This window comes from Mus caroli, chromosome 2 (genome assembly GCF_900094665.2).
Source record: "Mus caroli chromosome 2, CAROLI_EIJ_v1.1, whole genome shotgun sequence".
NCBI classification, from domain to species: Eukaryota; Metazoa; Chordata; class Mammalia; order Rodentia; family Muridae; genus Mus; species Mus caroli.
Genome location: NC_034571.1, coordinates 135861883 through 135882860, shown reverse-complemented (window position 1 = coordinate 135882860; position 20978 = coordinate 135861883). Strand labels below are relative to the sequence as shown.

The following is a 20978-nucleotide window of genomic DNA, read 5'->3' as shown; positions in this document are numbered from 1 at the left end:
CATAGCAGCCTTATTTATAATAGCCAGAAGCTGGAAAGAACCCAGATGCCCCTCAACAGAGGAATGGATACAGAAAATGTGGTACATTTACACAATTGAGTACTACTCAGCAATTAAAAACAATGAATTTATGAAATTCCTAGGCAAATGGATGGATCTGGAGAGTATCATCCTGCGTGAGGTAACCCAATCACAAAAGAACTCACATGATATGTACTCACTGATAAGTGGATATTAGCCCAGAAACTTAGAATACCCAATATACAAGTTGAAAAACACATGAAACTCAAGAAGAACGATGACCAAAGTGTGGTCACTTTGCTCCTTCTTAGAATTGGGACTGTACTCTTAAACCATGAGCCAAGGTACCTCCCCTCCCCTGTGCTGCAAGTGGTTTTGTTAGGTGTTCTGGAACAATGAAAAGAAATGTAACTAATGCAATGAATGAGAAAGAGACATTTATATATTAGACTGGTAGGATATGAGGTTAAAGATGCTATTGAAAAATAATGTAAGTTACCATGACATTTTAAAAAAAATCATTCATGTATTCTGGCTGGAAGTTCAAGGATGCCAGTGTAGTTCAATATTAGGAACACTGTTTTAAATTCGTACTGAAAGATTTCCTGAGGTATAGGCAAGCCAGCAGAATAAGTAGTGAATTAGATAGAGAGCATGCAAAAGAAATAGCTGACAGTATCAGCTTTTCTCTCTTGATAAAGTTGAAAACAATGAAGCTCTAAGCTAATGAGAACTTTCAGAGTCTTCTGACTTTGAAGTCTCGGGCACTTATTTTCAGGTATCTTTGTGATGTCATCATGGTCAGACTTGAAAATTAAAGCAGTTTATTTTCAGACATTCTGACTTTCATTATTAGAAATATTAGAGATGGCAAGATAGAAATAATTAGTGAAGGCTAAGTAACTTGCTCTTGTCACATGAATAAATGTTACAATAGGTTTTTTGTGTGTGTGCACCTATTTAAGACAAATAATAGGTCACATCTTAGTTGCGGAAAATTTGATCCTCAGTAGAATTAGTCTATTTCCCAGACATCTTGACTTACTCATTTAAAAGAAATCTCTTTATTAAGTTTTAGAAAAAATGATTTGGCACACACTTAAGAGCCACCTGGCACTCTCATGATTAGCAATTACTCATTGCTATGGGGTCTCTGATTAAAAATTTCCATGATTCAACACGAGATGGTTGCAGGTGGGTGAGCAAGTTATCAACTAAATTCAAAGTGTCTCAAAGGACCAGGCTGAAAACTGGTTGGTCGGGTGATTTCTGTCATGTGAACGACTGAATCAGATGGCTCCATGGCAAACAATCTGATTTCTCTGAGAGCAACACACACAAACAAATCAACCAGATTCAAAGTGATGCAGTGAAGCCACACACGCAATCCACAAATAGCTGCCTCGGTGAGACTGTTCCTCACTTTCCCTGCTTGATGCTTTGGGGACTTCAAGTGTGTTTTAATTTCCCTTTAACATGGTGTCAGCTTGAGATATTTCTTCAAGCCTATATTAATAGATTTATATCATGGATGGAAGGCTCTGAGCTTTGTCATATTTTTCTGTCCTCCTCTAGCTTTTCCTAAGAACTAGTTGAGGTCATCATCACTACTGAGCAAAATCACAGATGCCAGGGAATGGGAAGGAGATTGAATCAGGATTCAGTGAAATCTCAACAGATTGGAATGAATTCTCACATCATGAAAAACTCAAGTCAATTATAGTCCCTCATTTTAGAATAAACATGCCAATGTCCCATGAGTAGAGCGATTATTAGTGAGTGTAAGAAGGACCTAGAAGGTCATTATAGGCTCAGTATTAGTCAGTAATAAGAGTTATGGCTTTCACAAAAGGCTAAAATGATCCTAGTATGTATTAAGAGAAGAATAATTTTGAAAATATGGGATGATGTGGGCAGTCTCTTGGCATGACTAAAGTGTGGCTATCTGATTCATGCAGTTCTCAAAAAAGGTATTGAGAGGTGGGTCTGGGAACACTTGGGAAAGAGGCACCAAGATTAATTAAGACACTAGGAAGGAGTTATGAATGTTTGCTCTATGGAGGTCCAGTGTGTAGGTTGTCAACTTTCAAGTTGAAAGGGTGTTCAGGTAGTAACATGAAATCGTTGCTACAGGAAGCAGAACCTGGATTGTGGACCAAGATTGTAGGGTGGCTTTGTGGTTATTTTAAGGAAGAGATTTGCTTTTGTCTATTTTGTGTCCTTTTTCTTTGAATTTCTTTCCCTTTTTATTACTGTACTTTCCCTTTGGGGGTTTTAAAAAATTATTTAATTTAATTAATTACCTTCTCCAGGCAGTGGTGGGGCACACTTTTAATCCCAGCACTCAGGAGGCAGAGGCAGGGAGATCTCTGAGTTTGAGGCCAGTCTGGTCCACAGAGCAAGTTCTAGGACAGCCAAGGCTACACAGAGAAACCTGTCTCAAGCAACCACAACAATAACAACAACCCCAAAACAGGTTTCAAATTTTCTTTTTTATATTGGTTCTTTGAATTGGTTCTTAGAATTTGTCTAATGTATTTTGGTTATATCACTTCCTTCCCCTGTTCCACTTAGATTCACCCCTCTTCTCCACCCCATCCAACTTTGCTTCCTTTATGTACATATGTGTGTGTGTGCGTGTGCGTGTGCGTGTGCATGTGCGTGTGCGTGTGTGTGTGTGTGTGTGTGTGTGTGTGTATAAACATTAAGTGCAGCTGGTGCTGCCCATGCTCTTGGATGTGTGCACATCCATTGGAGTGTGGTTAGTGCACTAGGAGCTATATGCTTATGAAATAAGCTATATGCTTAAAGAAACCTGACTTATTCTATCCACAGCTAACAATTTCTAATAGCTTCCTAGATGGGGTGGGAGAAGATGAAATGTTCACCTCCCCTTTCCATGCTGGGGCTTTGTCTGTCTTGAGCTTGTGCAGGCCTTGTAAATTCATAAATTCTGTAAATTCATATGTACATCTACCATGCCCTGTTCAGAAAATAGCTTTCGTGTAGCTATCCACCACCTCTGTCTCTTATAATCTTTCCATTCCCTCTTCTATACCGTAAGCCCTGGGAGGAGCAAGTGTAACACAGATATCTCATTCAGGGCTGAATATTCCACAGTTTTTATTCTTTGTGTCTTGACATATTATGGGTCTCTGTGTTGATCTCCATTTACTGGGAAAGGAAGCTTCTCTGACTAGGGTTAAAAGCTGCACTTACCTATAACCACAACAATAAGTCATTAAGAGTCAGTTTAATACTATTCATGTTTAGCAGAATAGTTGTAGCAGGTTCTGCCTTAGGCCTTTGATCTGTGTAGCAACAGGGTTTTGGCCTAATACTGGTGCTAGATCTGATTTTCAACTTGTGAAGTGGGCTTTAGATTCAACCATAAATTAATCGGTTACTTTAATGACATTACTGCAACTACTAGTTGCATATACTAGTGGTCATATCTTGCCAGACTAGTCAATATTGTAGCTTATAGGGTTCACATTTGGGTGTGTCTTGTGATTACTTTCTTTATGCATGCATAGCACCTTCCAGTACCGTGAAAGCTAGACAGTAGCAATGGAACTTGCTGATTTCTTTGTATTCTATGACTCAAGCTTGCAGTGCCTTCAGATGTACAGCTTACTGCCAAGTTCTGCAGGGGAAGGTTGGGGACTGACAATTGTCTGCAATGTTTGAGGGGGTTTATGGGCCCTCATTGGCTAAAAGCTCCAAAAGAAAACCCATTCATGGCACTGAACTTTTTATTTGTTATCCTGTCCAGTCCAGTAGGGTCATTGATACCCTGTAATAAGGCAACTCTTTTGACATTCTTTTTATATGTGTATTTTAGGAAGTTTCTATAGAAATAGCTTTCCATTCCAGATTGGTTTTAAACCTGTGGCAATCATCCTGCAATAACTTTCTGAGTGCTGGGATTACAGGCATGTACTGCTACCTCTGGTTCTACTCATTGTCAAGGTGAGCCTGGATCTTACACTTACACAGTCATCCTGTCTGTACTTTCTTAGTTCTTGGTTCTTTAATTATAGGCATGCTTTATAACACTTGGATATATTTATTTTTTTGAAGATGCTTTCGTGTGGACTGTCTTAGTAAATGATACTGGCCCATAGAGCCTTGGGAAATTAGTGTTCTATAGTGTTTATAGTTTAGTGTTCTATAGGTTTATAGTTAGTTTTTTTTTCTCTTATAGTGTAGCGCCATGAGCATGTTATGGGCATGTTAGTCTTTCTGCAATGCCCAGACTTATTGTGTATTGAGTTACATGGTTTTGTTAGCTCCAACTTGCTAAGTAGTCCCAGTTTCTCTGGATAGCTGGGTGTAAGCAAGCACAGGTTCTTTCATTTTGACTTTAATTACTGACATTAATTCTCAGATCACACATTATATATCATACAGTTGATATGTTGGTATCTTAGTTGGAGTTTCTATTGCTGCAATTCATGACCATAAAGCAAGCTGGAGAGGAAAGGGTTTATTCAGCCTACACTTCCATATTGCTGTTCATCACCAAAGAAAGTCAGGACAGGAACTCAAACAGGGCAGGATCATGGAGGCAGGAGCATGGAGGCAGGAGCTGATGCAGAGGTCACAGAGACAATCTGCTTACTGGCTTGCTTCACATGGCTTATGCTTTCTCATAGAACCCAGGTCTACCAGGCCAGGGATGGTCCCACCCACAATTCAGAAAATTCCTTACAGCTGGATTTTATGGAGGTATATTTTCAACTGAAGTTCCTTTCTTTCTTTTGACATGAACTTGTTTCAAGTTAACACCCAAATCCAGCATGTATAGTTTGTATGTCTGTAAATCAGTGTGTGTGTGTGTGTGTGTGTGTGTGTGTGTGTGGTTTGAGACAGGATCTCATTATGCATCCCAAGTTGGTCTTAAGTCCCAACTCCTCTGTCTCAGTGTACCAAGTACTAAGTGGTACTAAGTACCACTGCTTTTAGCTGATATCCAACATAAACATTTTTAAAATCAAAGATTCTTCATAATAGGAATTTTCTTGAAAATGAGTGTCAATGGCCACCTTTTGATTTGGGAGGCAGTGGACTTTTGCTGACTGTGCACCTTCATATGGTCATGTGCTGACCCAGCAGCCTCCATTCCCTGTTCCACTCCTAAAGAGAGGGGAGATGACTTTGTCCTGTATCCTCTTGGTTGAAGCTTAGCTTTGCTTCTGCATGGCCCACCCTAACTTGAAGCATTTCCCTGCCCTTTCTTGGTATTCTGTTTCTGATTCCTGTTGGACAAGAATTGACTGGGATGGAGATTTGCACATATTTAAAAATTGGTTATTTCAAAACACCTGATTATGATATATATATTGGTTTTTTGAGACAGGGTTTCTCTGTATAGCCCTGGCTGTCCTGGAACTCACTTTGCAGACCAGGCTGGCCTCAAACTCAGAAATCCGCCTGCCTCTGCCTCCCAAGTGCTGGGATTAAAGGTGTGCACCACCATGCCTGGCTCTGATTATGGTATTTTAATGTGTGTGTGTATCCCATGATAAGATCAACTGTGGGAGGTATTTCCTTCCACTGTGAGAGATCAAGGGAGAAGATTGGGCAGGGCAGTGGTGGCATACACCTTTAATTCCAGCACTTGGGAGGCAGAGGATTTCTGAGTTCGAGATCAGCCTGGTCCACAGAGTGAGTTCCAGGACAGCCAGGGCTATACAGAGAAACCCTGTCTCGAAAAACAAAAACAAAAAAAAAAGGGAAGAAGATTGTATACTGAGCTTGACTGCAAGTACCTTCACCTGCTGAGGCGCCTCACCAGTCTTCAAAGATGAAGTTTTTTTTTTAGTTGAGGGAACCCCCTTCCCACATACCCACCATACCAAGTAAATTCTCACACCCAATCCCAATTTATAGAGTTCGGTTTTATTTCATACAGTTGTTTTATTTAAATAAGTGAATAACCTCTATCTCACCATCTAATATTTTCCTTGGGTCAAGAACTGTCCAGCGGGGGCTCTGCTAACCTCAGGTTTGAAGTTCTCTTCCAAAAGACAGGGGTACTAACATGTAAATGGTAGGTCTTCAAATCACGTCACAGTATCAGTTTGAAAATCTGCATTTCCTTAGTTGAGAATAAAAATATGGAAAGGAAGGGTCTTGAACAAGTGAAACTATCTGGGTTTATGTTCCAGCTTTGGCTTCAACCAGATGGAGAATCTTCAGGATTTTTATGGAATCAAAGCCTAAAAGACCTAACAGATGGTTTAGAGACCTGCTGATCCACAGTCTTCACAACACAGGGATAGGGTCTGAAGGAGGGAGGTAGTAAGGCATGTTTAGAGAAACAACAGCTTTTACAGTTGGTGTTACAAGGAGCATCAGTGCCCTAGAAGAACCTCTGATCAGCCTCTCCCCTAAGGTCCTTTTCTCCCAGCTAGACAATTGTTTGGTGTCTCTCTTAACAGTAGGCTATGATTGCTTTGCTCTGCTTCCATTCTCCGATGGGCTTTCTCATGTGGATTCTCTGAGGTGTCCTTATAGCTAATACCCATTAAGAACTCCTTTAATACTTGGAGATGGGTTGTTCGTCTCTTTCAGGGAATGGAAAATTGTTTTGTCTTCCTTGTTTTCTCCCAGGCAATATGTTTCTTTTTTCTTTTAAATTGCTAAATAAGACATACTTGCTATAGAGAAGATGGAAAACACAGCCTTTTCAATCCAGATAATGGCAAACCAATTAGATAAACTCCAGCAGAGGGCCGTTATTCAGACGTGAACATCCTTGTCTAGCTGCTGTGTACGTCTCTGTAGAGCTGGCTTTATCTCCTTAGCCTCTCCTGAACCCACAGAACTTGAGTGTGCCTGGACAGGGCATGGATTCAATTCTACACACTTAAAAATATGTCTTTGATTTGGATTTCAGATCATCAGGCCCTTTTACTGATGGGAGAGATGGCCACACACACACACACACACACACACACACACACACACACACACAAATGTCATGGTCTACACCAACTTAAAAACAATGGATGAGAGTTCTGAAGACTTAAAAAAATCTTTCTGAGGAAACACAGATTCAAACCTATCTTTGCCTAACAAAAAGTTATTTTAGAGAATTTAGTAATGCAATAGACTTTTATATACTGGCTCATGTTACCACTGAGGATTATTTACAGTTATCTTCAGCTATGTACTGGCTAAAATGCATTCCATTCAGAGAAGCGGTCCCAGTGAGAAATGACTTTCTAGTTAGGGTTTAGAATCTCAACAGAAAAATTATTTTAAGAACCTTGTTTTTCTGAAACCCACAGAAAAGTGTCAGTACTAGCTGGAGTTTTGTTTTCCTTTGATGGAAGTTAACTCATTTCTTCTCATGGTTTCCAGCAACATTTATCCTTCTCTTTGACTTTTTTAGTTCCTTAAAACTAAGAGGAGTCATGTGATGTCAGTGTTCTCACAACAGCAGAGAGAAGCTTTTTCTTGGTAACTTTGTCATACAGTGGTTGGACCAGGTCTCCTCAGTGAAGTATTTCTTTGTTTGACCTGATTTCTCTCTGTGTGAGGGCAATGCAAATGTCTGCTTCTGTGTGTGTGTGTGTGTGTGTCTGTCTGTCTTTGTCTCTGTCTGTCTCTGTCTCTCTGTCTCTCTGTCTCTGTCTCTGTCTGTCTCTCTCTCTCTCTCTGTGTAGTCAGAGGACAACTTCAAGAGTCATTTCTTATCATCCACCTTGTTTTTGGATACAGTCTCCCATTGGCCTGAGGGTTATCATTAGACCAGGCTGACTGTCCAGTAAACTCACGAAACCTCAAGTACTCACCTCTCCAATGCTCAGATTGTAAGCAGACATTACCATGCTCAGTTATTTTCCAATGGGGTCTATGGATCCACCATGGGTCCTCATGCATTTATTGTAAACACATATTGACTGAACCATTTCTTCAGCTCTAGGCTGGAAACCCTAAGAGCTTAATCCTCATCATTCTGTGTCAAACTTGACTTCTTATCTTAATATGCACTGTGCAGCCCAGGTATAGATAGCAGTGTCAAGTTGAAGTGAAATTTATATCACCAATTTTATTTCATAAATATTATCTATGCACCATGGATTTTAGACTCATGTGAGGATGATTGAAATAGATGAGAGTTAAAAGTGAAACAATGCTGACATCTCCAATAACAAATAATTGTAGGGAAGGCTAGTTTACTCTGACAATGTGAATGCATTAGGAAATACTGACTGGATCATTCTTCCTTGACTTCTGAGTCTCTGATTACATGGTTGCCATGTCATTGTCTCTTCAGCTGGTCCCCAGTCATCTTCCCTGAGACCCTACATTTTATGATTTCCTAGGGCTCATTCTTAGTCATCTTTTCCAAGCTATCTACTAAACTTTCTTAGGTAATTTCAACTACTCTCATGCCATCTTATTCTATTAATAAATAACTGGGTGATACTTGATTGATGCTTCACCTTTGACCTCTCTCCTAGATCCCTATGGCCATTTGTTCATGCTACATGCACTTGATAGAGGTTAACAGGCTTGGTACTAAACTCACATTGCCCACCCTTAGCCCATTAACCTGCCCCTTCCCTATCTCTCTCAACTGAGTACTGTTTCCACTCTGTAGTAAAGCACGTCACCATCTCTGCACTCATGCTGCCTTCTCTTCCTCTCCTTCTCTAGCCCACCAACAAAGGCATCAGAAAATTCAAAGACCCCTTCAGAGAATACCCCTAAGTTTGACTTGTTCCACACCAGCTCCCCACTTCCACTTTGCTCACGCCACCCACCTTTCTTTCCTAAAATACTTTGCTTTCTTTGCCTTCATTTTCTCTTTCTCCGTTCCACGTTGTCACTGTTCTTTGCCCACAGCCTTTAGTGTCATTCCAGAGTGCCTGCTCTGGGTGATAGCACTGCACAAGGTCTTGCCCCTTTCTCCTCTCTGATCACACCCCTTCGCTCTTCCTTGCTTCATTTCTTGGCAGCTTTCCTGGCATTCCTAGAGCACACATTGCTATTTCTAGAACACACGATGTGTCTCCAGAATCCAGGTCTCCAGACTTCATGTCTTCTTGTTGATTCTTCTACCTGGATGCTCTATCTCCAGATATATACACAGATCTCCTCTTACCTCTTTTGACACTATTTTCAATGTAACCTTAAAATGGTAGCTAACCCTAGGTGTTATTTATAAACTAGGAGCACCCTCCCATGGTCTGCTCCATCCCATGGTGTGCTCCCTCCTGTGGTGTGCTCCCTTCCTCCCACTCTGCTCTATTCATCTTTGGAATATTTTGTCTTTTTTTTTTTAAACTGTCAATCATGGTGTTTTATGCCTCACCTTTTCATACTCATTAGCACACAAACTTTGTAGGAAGAGGGCTTTATTTTCTTCAAGACTGTACCTCAGTACCCAGCATGAAGGTAGGGTTCAGTATATATTTGGTTCACTAGCAAGCATCCAGATAAAGGATTTACATGGAGAGTTTAATAAGCATATACAAAACACTCACTTTTAAAGCATTAATTAGGGACATTTTTAGGTGGATGGAGATTTTTTTGTGTGGTCTCGGGGACTGACTGGGAAAGAACTAAGTAAGGAAAGTCAGGGAATATTTGCTTTACAATCGTTTATGATTTTCCCAGGAAATCCTAATAGCTTGCTAGTTCATCTTTGAAGTCAATTTTGTGATCTAGAAAGATGATACATGGGCCCAAGCATGCTAACACATTCCTGTAGTCCCAGAACGTGGGAAGCTGAAGCAGATAGAGTTTGAGAAGAGGCTGGAGTCCATAGTGAGTTTGAGGATAGCTTCAGCCCTATGCTATACACTCTTAGATTCCTACCAATGAAATTTCCAGCTGCTGAGAGTTGTCTGGGCTTGCTCAAAGCATCCCCAGGACATTCATGGCCTTTATGAATTTCCTTCTTTATGAAGGATCGACACAAGAAGAGCAGTCATCATTTAAAAATGTGCTCGTATCTAGGGAAATAACCAGGCTTCCTCACTGGCAGCTTTCCCCCTGCCATTCTGAAGCTGTAGTAAGTGCCTATCCCCAGTTTCCCACAAATAGTTAATTATAGTACAAATAGCAATAGCAGAGCACTGAGGCAGGAAGCCAGGCGCATCTGCAATGCCCAGAGGAGAGATTGGAAGTCGTTCCCTGTTGTAAAATAAAACCAGTAGATTTAGGCAGAAGAGCTTTTCCCACCAATATGGCTACAGATAGGGGCATCTCCCTTGGATTCCCTCATGTTCTTCTCTAAATGCTGCCAATTCACCATGAAAATACGCCACTTCTAAACACCTGCTGGACTCTTGACACGGCATCTTAGAAAATGAGTTTGGCTGCCAGATGGGAGGCGAAGCTAGGAGCTGCTCTACTTGGCTCTCACAGCTTCAGCATCTGGGCTTAAAATGTGATCAAGGTCATTAGCCACAGATTCAAGCTTTTCCCTTGAGTTTAAAGTAAGCTCTGGAGGAGAGTACTGGGGGATGAGGTAGGCACTGGGTTCAGTGGGGATGGCTTGGCTCTGAAAGGCATGCTACCTCTGAATAAAAAAGACTTTTCTTTGTGGTGCTAGATGGGTCATCAGCTCTATATCATCCTAAGGACACCACCAAGCCTCCTCCGAACTGTCACATGTGAAAATAATGAGGTGGGAATGGGGCAGACTGGGAAGTCACGGACTTACGTGCATCTGAGCATGTTACCTCAAGGGAAAGGTGTGAGCGTTTGGTGTGATTCTCAATTCCAGGCTCACGTGCAGAACATTTCTCCAGAGTCAAATGGGAGTTTCTGTCCTGTTCAGAAGGCAATTTGAGCTAATTTGGGCAAGCTATCTGTGGTGGGCACAGTGATGTGTTCCCAGGTTACTTGGCAGAGTCATCCCACATCCCCAGCTGCTGAAGACAGTCCAGACTTTGCCTCTGACTCTAAATTGCCTCTGGTAGCAGGGTGTGATTTGTCTAATACCAAGTACTCTTTAAAGAATAACAATCATCCGGTCAACAAAGGAGCACACAGCTTCCTTCTTTCAAGTTTGTGTGGTTCTGAAAGGCCATCCCTGCCTTCTGAATTTCCTGTAGGACTGATTGGGGTAACCTATTCCTAGAGCATTCCAAAGTCAGCATCTCCCTCTGCTGACCCCTACCTGCCTCATTCCCCAAGAAAACTGCACATGACTCTACTTCTCGGAGTCTGTTTCTATGAAATCTGAGTGAAGATACCATCTTTGTTTACTTTTTTTCATCGAGAAATCACACCTCAAGGATCGACTCCTAAAGCATGTAAAGTAGAAATTATGCACAGTTAAAATTAACTTGAAAAATTCCTTGGGGGAAGTTAGACATAAATATTGAGACAATATTCTGCAAGTGTGGAGGTTTGGAACCTGGTCATGTCCCATTGCTCCCACAGCAGATGACATCAGTGTGTATTCAGAAATATTTTGTATCTAAAATATTATCTTCAAATGCTGTTATCTCTCATCCAGAAACTGTGAGAGCCAACAGAGAGCTTGGCCTTCCCATTGTTCAGTTTCTGGCCATGACAGAGCACAAAGCAAGCCAGCAGAGGAGTGAAGCCCCTGTTCCTTCCCCCTCTAATCTGTCCGTAGCTCAGCCTGTTTAGTTAACATAAATTATAAAAGTCTATGATGTAGCTTAACATTTTAATAATATTACCTACTTATAATTTAGAGTTAAACTGGTAACGAGGACATTGCTTTAAAGAACTACAAGCTAATAAGCCACAGCCATACTCACTTAGCTTTTTATTTGAATACATCCTACTGTTGGGAGGGGTATTGAATTTTATTTCCATCCCCATCAATTATGGCCCTGTGACCTCAGATAACCTTTAGCCCCCGCCCCCCAGACTCTATTTTGTCTAAATGCTAAAATTATGTGGCAAAGCGTCAAGGCAAAGGACACATCCAAGTTTCCTCAGGATGCTTCCTTTTCTTAATTCTCTGTGCACAAGAGCAGGGGAAATTAATTTATGACCTGGGAAACCATGACAAAGTAACACTGTGTAGTGATTAAGGCACTTTGCAATCCTTGCAACTTTTGATAAGTCACGAATCCCTCTTGCTCCAATTGATGCTGCAAGGAAATAAGAATTTGAAGAGACAGCATTTGCCAAAAGCCTCTAGAATAATAGCTTTATACAAATATAAAATACTAGTAGGACTAGTATACTTGTTAAAACACAATTTTACCACCTATCATGCCACGTAACTATGTATCCTAACAAGTAAAAACATAAGCAAACATATATGTTCCGCCCCCCCCCCCGCCCCCATCACACTCCCTTTTCTCAAGAAGATATTCAGGATAGCCCAGAGACCTAGGGTAGAACTAAACACAACTAGAAAAAAACCTAGTAAATGAAATTATTCCTAATGATATTCTGCTAAATTCATAAATTGAGGCCTGGCCCCACTGTAATCTGAGAGACTTACTTCAGCAGCAGATGAGAGCAGATGCAAAGACCTACAGCCAAACATTAGATGGAGCTCTGGGAACCCCACAGAAGAGGGGGAGGAAGGATTATGGGAGCCATAGGAGTCAAGGGCACCAGAAGAACAAGGCCCACAGAATCAAGTAAGCAGGGTTCAAAGGGGCTCACAGAAACTGAAGTAGCAATCTTGGAATGGGCCTGTGCTAGGTTCTCTGCATATATATTGTGGTTGTTTAGCTTGGGATTTTTGTCTTTTAGCAGTGAGAATGGGGCATCTTCTAATATTTCGCTTACTCTTGGGACCTTTTTCTCTTTCTGGGTTGCATCCTCCACCCTTGATGTTAGGGTTTGTGCCTAATCTTACTGCATCTTGCTATGCTATGTTCCATTGATATCCCGGGGGGGGGGTCTGTTCTTTTCTGAAGGGAAATGAAGAAACAGTGGATTTGGGGGAGAGGGGAGGTGGGGTGGCAAGTGGGAGGAGTGGAATGAGGAGGACCGCTATTGGAATGCATTGAGCGAGAAGAAAACATAAAAACAAAAAGGGAGACATCAGGAAGACAAAAGGAGCAGTTCCTAAACATTGCTTTGAGCAGAATATCAAGATAGGAAACCTCTGCATTTTAGAGGCAAAACTATAGAAATAGCCTATTCTCTGTGGGAACAGTCTTGTGAATTATGAATTATAAATGTTCTCTTTTCACACAGCATCCAGGCTGAGAAACTGTCACACTCTCTATGTGATGTTAAGTAGAGTGGTCTCAAATTTTGTCAGTTGTCCCCTGGAGGAGAGTTTGGTCAGGGCAGAAGTGGGAGAGGGGACTTTCTTTGGTGGCTTGACTTCTGTTTAAAGTAAATGGAAATGCTCTTTCCTCTTTCGTCAAACTTTAAATCCAATGAATAAAATTTTTCATCAGTATAAACCCAAGGAATGATTGTGGCCAGACTACAGTACTTACCAATGACCTGTCCTTATTTAAACACTGATGAGGAACTGAAAGGACTTGGAAAAGAATTGGGAACTAACAGCTTAGCAGCTGTGACAAATTTTATGTAACTTTTATGAGAAGGAGGCACATTAATTTCTTGGCTTGCTTCAAACAACTGAGGTTCCAAGACTTTTGTTCAGAAGGTGTGAACTCTGGCTGAATTTCTGACATGGCTCTGTTATTCTCACAGATTCCTTCATAGCTCATTCTTTTTCTGATCTGAGTCTATACATAGCTGAGTAGGGGTTTCACTAATTATGGTTAAGTTTCTTCATTGAATTAACTGCTGGTGTATTACTGTGCTGAGTCAGAAAGAACTTGAAGAAAGTACAAGGGACTCTCAATTTTAGTCAGTCACTCAAGGATCCATTGCAATGATAAATCCATCTTTAAAAACAATATCAATAATCCTATTGTTTAAAGAACAAAGAAAGTCTGGTTTATTCATTACCCCAGACGTTTGCAAGCAGATCACATGACTCATATCTAACTTCTGTCAAAAAAGGAACATTCTCTCTTTTATTGGTGATAAGGCTGTGAATATTTGAAGTGATTTATTATCAAAGGAAATGAGCTTTTATGCATTATTGGAGTACAAGAAAAACTTCACAAACATGTTCAAAAACAGATCTTTAAGAAGGAAAAACTAGTCTGATTATGTGACTGGATGCCAGACATGTAAAAGAATAAAAGCTGTGAAGTCACCCTGTCTGGTTCTTGGGGCATGAGAAACAGAGGGCATTGTCAATGGGCTTCCAGACTTCTCTTTCCTTCTCCCCACTTCCCTTATCTTCCCTTCCCTTCTCTTTCCTCCACTTCCCTCCCCACCCCTCTCCTCCTCTCCTTTTTGTTTCTCTCTCTTTCTCTTTCTCTCTTTCTCTCTCCTTCCTTCCTTCCTTCCTTCCTTCCTTCCTTCCTTCCTTCCTTCCTTCCTTCCTTCCTCCCTCCCTCCCTCCCTCCCTTCTCTCTCTCTCTCTCTCTCTCTCTCTCTTTCTTTCTTTCTTTCTTTCTTTCTTTCTTTCTTTCTTTCTTTCTTTTTTCCTTTCACCTTTTTCTGAAGATCAAACCCAATACTTCATTTACCATTTCTAGTCCATTTTAGAAATTTCTGAAGTATAAAACTGAATCAGGTTTAAAAATGAGTTTTGAAGGAAAATGTATGGTAGAGTAGATTGCTTAGAAAGGAAAATACACATTGTATTCTTAAGACAATAGAACTTCCATCAATAAATAAAGCACAGATTATTTCTTTATCAAATCATTCGACTTCCATTTGACAAGTGTTTATTGCTCATAAAGTAGTGTTAGTTCTCCTTTCATTTCAACTATATTTGACTTTAAAATCTATTTTAGATGTACAAGTTATATAGAAGAGACCTGTGAAGCAAACACTATCTTGAATAAATCTTTTCTCCAATAGCTTTTCAAGGTCCTGCTTAGCACAATTTATGGGGCTTTGATATGTTGACTGTGGACCACAATTGGGTTTGACTTGGAGATTTGCTGACTCTGCTCTGAACAAGTTAGACAAATCTCAGAGAGGTTTTGGCAGAGAATATTTATTTGTTTTGAGCCTGATTTTGAAAATGCATTTTAGGTTTTATTGTTTCATCTCAGATTTTGATTTATCAAATCATCAAACCCTATTTACCATCTAAACTTTATATATATATATATGCCCATGGCTGTGTCAAGAGTGTTAATATGCTTAGGAAGAAGCTATATAATATTTTAGAAAATAAAAAATTAGGTCATCATGAGAGTTTTTATGGATAAGCTTGGCAGAAATGAAATAGCAACTTGCTTCCTTTACCCGTGATTATGAATGCCTTAAAAGGTACTCTAGGTAGAGGACTAAATTTCTGTTTCCTAGCTATATATTAGAATATGGTAAAAAAAAAAACAAGCAGAGAAGATTGATGCTATTTCACTATTTAAAACTGAGGCTTGATAATGGTTCATTCAGTCATCATTTGCTGAGGGCCTACTGTATATTCAGATACACACTACAAAAAGACATTGCAGAAATAAACAGCACACAAACTTAAGGGACAATTGATATTCAATACTATGCCAATATTTTGACAGAGAGAAAAACTGAAAAAGAGAATACTTTTGAAATAATGTACATGTCTGCATATTGATGGATGTATTAAAGGTGGCACTTCACAGTCGTCACTTTCTGGCATCTCTAGCTTTCAGTAAACAGTAAGTGGAATGGACATTGTTGAAGTTTCTATCCTAAAGCTAAACCAAACCATAACAGAAACCTTCCTTAGTCATCCATCTTTCTCTTTATCAGGTGCTTGTTTGTCTCTTACATATTTTTTCTGTTGCTACTGAATCCTGATTTCTTAGACCAAAAAGCTGCCTAGCTGAATGCACCCCAAGGGTTTGGAGTAGCTCAGTTCATCTTTTGCATACACTCAGTTCCTTGAGCTTTATATTACCTTTCACAAGTCACAGACAGTAAGTAAAGGGACCCAGAGGGCTTATAATGAGGTGACATGCATAGTTGGGGTTGGCTGGTATGCTATGGGACTTCTTAACTTTTTCAACTCATAAGCATTTTGTATTCATGTTTTTTTTTACATGAGTCTGAGTATCAAGGTCTATAAAATACAGAACAAATACTTAATGATAATAAAACATAAAGACATTTATTTTAAGATAATTTTTTGGCACACCTACAATTTTAGCATTTAGTAAAGATGAAGGGCAAATTCACACTGAGAGATTTGCATCCCCAGGTAGATAGATATATGTGTTTCTGGCTAAAGTATTAAATCTTGGCTAAATATTTCATTAAACATTTTAAATATTTCTCAAATTTGCTGGATGATTTCATTTTATAATTGGTCTCTTTGCATAAACACAAAGATTTCATTGAAAATTCTGCTACAACCAAAATTAATTCAATGATATTTTCTGAAACTCAAGTCATCGGCTCAAACAGCCATTTTTAAAGTCAAACATTATAATATAATGCTATCTAATTGTATACTAATTTGATACATGCTGAGGAATTATGGTAAGAAAATATTAAGTCCTAGTTTTCCACCATGAAACCATTATATTTCTGTATGAGAAGAAAACTGTATAATAAAACACTGTAATTTATAACATGCAATGGACTTGAATTTTGACTGATGTGTGTGGTGGTTTGAATGAAACTGGCTCCCACATTGGTCTTTAGTTGGTAGAACTGTTTGGAAAGGATTAGGGGATGTGGTATTGCTGGAGGAAATGTGTCATGGGTGGATAGCTTTGCTGCTTCAAAAGACTTGTGCTCTCTATCTCTGCCTCGTGGTTGTGGCTCAAACTGTGGGATCTCTGCAGTTCCTTCACTAAGATATCATGAACTCTAACCCTCTAACTGTAAGCCAACTAAATGCTTTCTTTTTTAAGTTGCCTTGGTTGTGGTGTTGGATCTCAGTCACAGAAAAGTAGGTAAGACAGTGTGTCAGGCAGTATTGGTTGGAGTTGCATTCTGTGATGGCAAAATGTCAGAACCAGGCTGCCTTGAAGTTATGTAGTACAGTATGGGACTAGGCTGCCAGAAACACCTTGGATTCATTGTTTTCATTTTATTTTGAATTGTTTTGGCTGTTATATGGTCAGAAACCCCCTCTGTTGCCAATTATTTTATACTTCCCATATTTATTTACACAGCCCCATCTAGGTTGAGGTCCACTGTTTGAGATGTTATGGCTTAGAAGACATTTTCAGAGAAGGAAGAAACAACTTTTAAATTCTTGTTCATGAAATGCAATTTGTGACATATATGCAAGGGATGAGAGCTTGTATCAAGTATTCCTCAGGTTCCCTAGCCCTTCTCCCCTTTATTTCTCCATTGTTTACTTCCATTTTGCAATCTGTTGGTATATGTTTAGTAACCCTGTCTTTGGGTTACTAATGCTATGATAAAAACACTATGACCAAAACAACTCAGGAGGGAAAGGTGTATTTTGCTGAGGCTTCCATATCATTGTTCATCACTGAAAGAAGTCAGGAAAGGAAATCAAACAGAGCAGCAACCTGGAGGAAGGAGCTGACACAGCTAGATCTTAAGGGGGTATTTTCTCAACTGAGGCTCCTTCCTCTCTGATGACACTATGTCGGTTCAAAGAAAACTAGTCAGCACGATGCCCAAAGCTGCCACATGCCCAAACTACACATGCTTTCATTTCTGTTTAAGGCTTATAAAGACTCAAAGTGAATTTTCACATAGCCAGCTTTGCAATGTTCCCCAATAATTTTGTGTAAGAAGAGAGTCTGCCAAATCTGACCTCTGAAGACACTAACATTATATGACCATAAGAATATTACACAGAAAAGATTGAGACCTTAATGTAACATTAAGGAATGTAACATTTTGGAATGAAGTCATTGTAATTAGACTTTTCTTTAAATTTTTTTTTTTTTGTTAAAGATGTGTGGGAATTCCATGCTTTATTTATTCTCCTAAAATGAGTTTATTATTGACAATATTCAGGTTATTTAACCTTAGTAGGTTCCCTGATGGCTTCTGTGGGTCTTTATGGGAAGGGCAGATATTTACTTCTATCAGGTCCAGGCAGTTGGCCACCAGAATACTTAAAGTGCATGATGAAAGGAACAGATGCCCTTGTTAGTGGTAATAGGAAATGTTTTGAGAAGAAAGACAAATGAGTAGAATTACCAAGATGTGAACTCCTTCTTTATTACCAACCCCTCTCATTAGCTTCCCTTTTGTAAACATCACATGACACCAAGAACCACCATGGTAGGGAGCATTTCAGTAAGTGATCAAGTGAAAGAGTGTCAGCTTAGTGGCTCCACAGATGCCCCCTTATCCAACAATGGTCTTATTGATAGCCTGTTCTTCACTTCTGTTTTCAGCCCAGGTTTAAAAGTACCTATGTTTTTGCCTCATTCTTTTTATGCATTTTTGAGTATGTGGGAGGGCACATAAAACAAACAGGGCTTCTATATCTTCATGCAAGCAAAAGGAAAGTGAGTGGACATCGTAAGTAAACCAGAACATGGTAGACATTAGGGAAAACCAGTGTCATAGTGTTTGGATAGTATTTACTTAGTTGTACCCATTTTAGATTTACAAATGGCATTAGTAAGATCCCTTCTAATTGTACACAGGGTGCCCTTGGGCAGTTACTTAGCATGGCCAAAGACAAGGCTATGAAAGACAATTCTTCACCTTGGTAGTGGTGGTGCCTTCTATAGCAGACTCAGCATTAGGCAATTGGTCTTAACTGCAAAGACAATGATAAAATGGCTTCACAGAATCAAAATTCCTCTCAGGCCATGTGAGAAGTCCTATGTGTACTGGCTGGTTTTGTGTGTCAACTTGACACAGGCTGGAGTTATCACAGAGAAAGGAGCTTCAGTTGGGGAAGTGCCTTCATGAGATCCAGCTGTAAGGCATTTTCTCAATTAGCAATCAAGGGGGAGGACCCCTTGTGGGTGGGACCATCTCTGGGCTGGTAGTCTTGGGTTCTATAAGAGAGCAGGCTGAGCAAGCCAGGGGAGGCAANCCCTCCATGGCCTCTGCATCAGCTCCTGCTCCCTGACCTGCTTGAGTTCCAGTCCTGACTTCCTTTAGTGATGAACAGCAATGTAGATATGTAAGCTGAATAAACCCTTTCCTCCCCAATTTGCTTCTTGGTCATGATGTTTGTGCAGGAATAGAAACCCTGACTAAGACACTATGTTAAGGAGTAAAACAAAATTGCTGGTGGCCTGTCATCTGGTGACTTGTGGAGGAGGCTTTACTTTCTAATTAAAACCCCAATCTTAAAAGCAATGAAATGTTCATCAGTTTCAGAAGAACAAATTTCACGTTTATTCACTCAAAGGGGATCTTGTAAGAATCCCTAAATCAAACATCTCTCCCACTCATTGTTTTCCTTACGAGCCAAAAGAAGGAGTCTTAAGAGTCATGTACTTGACCTTGGGGTTACTTTGTGTCTTAAATATTGCCTAGGAGAAATTAGAATATCCCCAGTGCGATTCAGTGTTCTCTGGAGAGAAGGAGCAGGAACACGAGGGAGGAACTTACATTTGCTTGGAGGAAAAAGAAATTTTAGCTGTTCGAGAGAGTAGAAAATAAGACCTGGATTCCAAGAGTGAGGTAAGAATTGGAGGTATATGAACATTAAGAACACCGCTTGGGTTCTCTGTGCAGGAGATGGAGACCTCATAGATTGAGGTCTGTTAAAATCAAAGAACAACTGATCTTGGGGTGCCAAGTTCTAGTGGACATATCTCCATCATAACCTCTTCAGTCAAGACTCAGGGAACATCAAGAAAGAAGAGTTCAGAAAGATTATAAGAACCAGAGGACCAGGAAGTCTTCGGTGAGATTGGTGTTTCCTAGAAAGGACATGGAAGATGTACCCATGAAACCGTGACAGAGCAAGGCCTGTATCTGTACACATGAACATTATTGACAGACATGGTTACATGGAAGGGGGAAATCTCATGGGGCTAAAGTTCTAGATAAAGAACTAAGAACTATTAAAGTAGGGGGAACCAATCATCCCCAAGAACCAATAATAGGTCATCCAATACCAAGTGATATATATATTCAAGAATGATTACACACACACACACACACACACACACACACACACACATGACTCAGTGGGTTGTATTTATATATTTAAGTGTTTTTAGGTATATGAGTACACTGTAGCTGTCTTCAGACACACCAGAAGAGGGCCTCAGATCTCATTATGTATGGTGGTTTGAGCTAACATGTGGTTGCTGGGAATTGAACTGAGGACCTCTGGAAGAGCAGTCAGTGCTTTTAACCATTGAGCCATCTCTCCAGTTCCCTATTTAAATGTTTTTATAAAAATCTAGCAGTAATAAAAGCAGAGGTCATGAATTTAAGAAGGAGCAAAGGGGCAAAGGGGAGGGAATGGGTTGAAGGGAGGAAAGGAAGGGGAAATTTTTATAATCATATTTTAATTAAAATGTTATTAAAGCTAAGAAAGAAGACAGCTGAGGAATGAGCGTCAGACAGGTCAGTAGAAGGAAATGCAGGGGAAGAAGGGTGAAGAGGGTCTGTGGCTGCCACCACGCATGGATACGGAGGCACCCATTGCCTGTAGAGAGCTGGTCATTATCTACTGGTCTAACATTTTTCTGTTCATTATATGAAACACAGAAACTTTTTCAGAGCATAAAGTTGCCAGGAAAACCTTCCATGAACAACACAGTAAACAATTGTGTGTCTTTCCATCCATCACAAGCTAAATCATGCTCCCAGGCAACCTGCAGTCTTGATGTAGTAGTTCAAGCAAAGCACCCGTGTTTTCTCCTGCATCCATATACGTATGGCCTATAGTTATTTACTATGCACAAAACAGGAGCAAAGTGTCTATAGTTCTGTAATGATCCATTTCTCATATCAAAATATACACGAGCCCAGCGTTTCAACATCTTCTGCTTGTATTCTACATCCACTGGGTGAATTCTGGTGCGGCAGTGGGGGTCAAGAAAGATGCA

General features: G+C 40.1%; 1 protein-coding gene across 1 annotated transcript in view; it reads right to left on the bottom strand.

The window, feature by feature from the left end:
- The window catches only part of Pcsk2 (proprotein convertase subtilisin/kexin type 2), a 252247-nt gene that overhangs the window by 203105 nt on the left and 28164 nt on the right, over positions 1 to 20978 (bottom strand). The gene's annotated exons all lie outside the window — the stretch shown is intronic.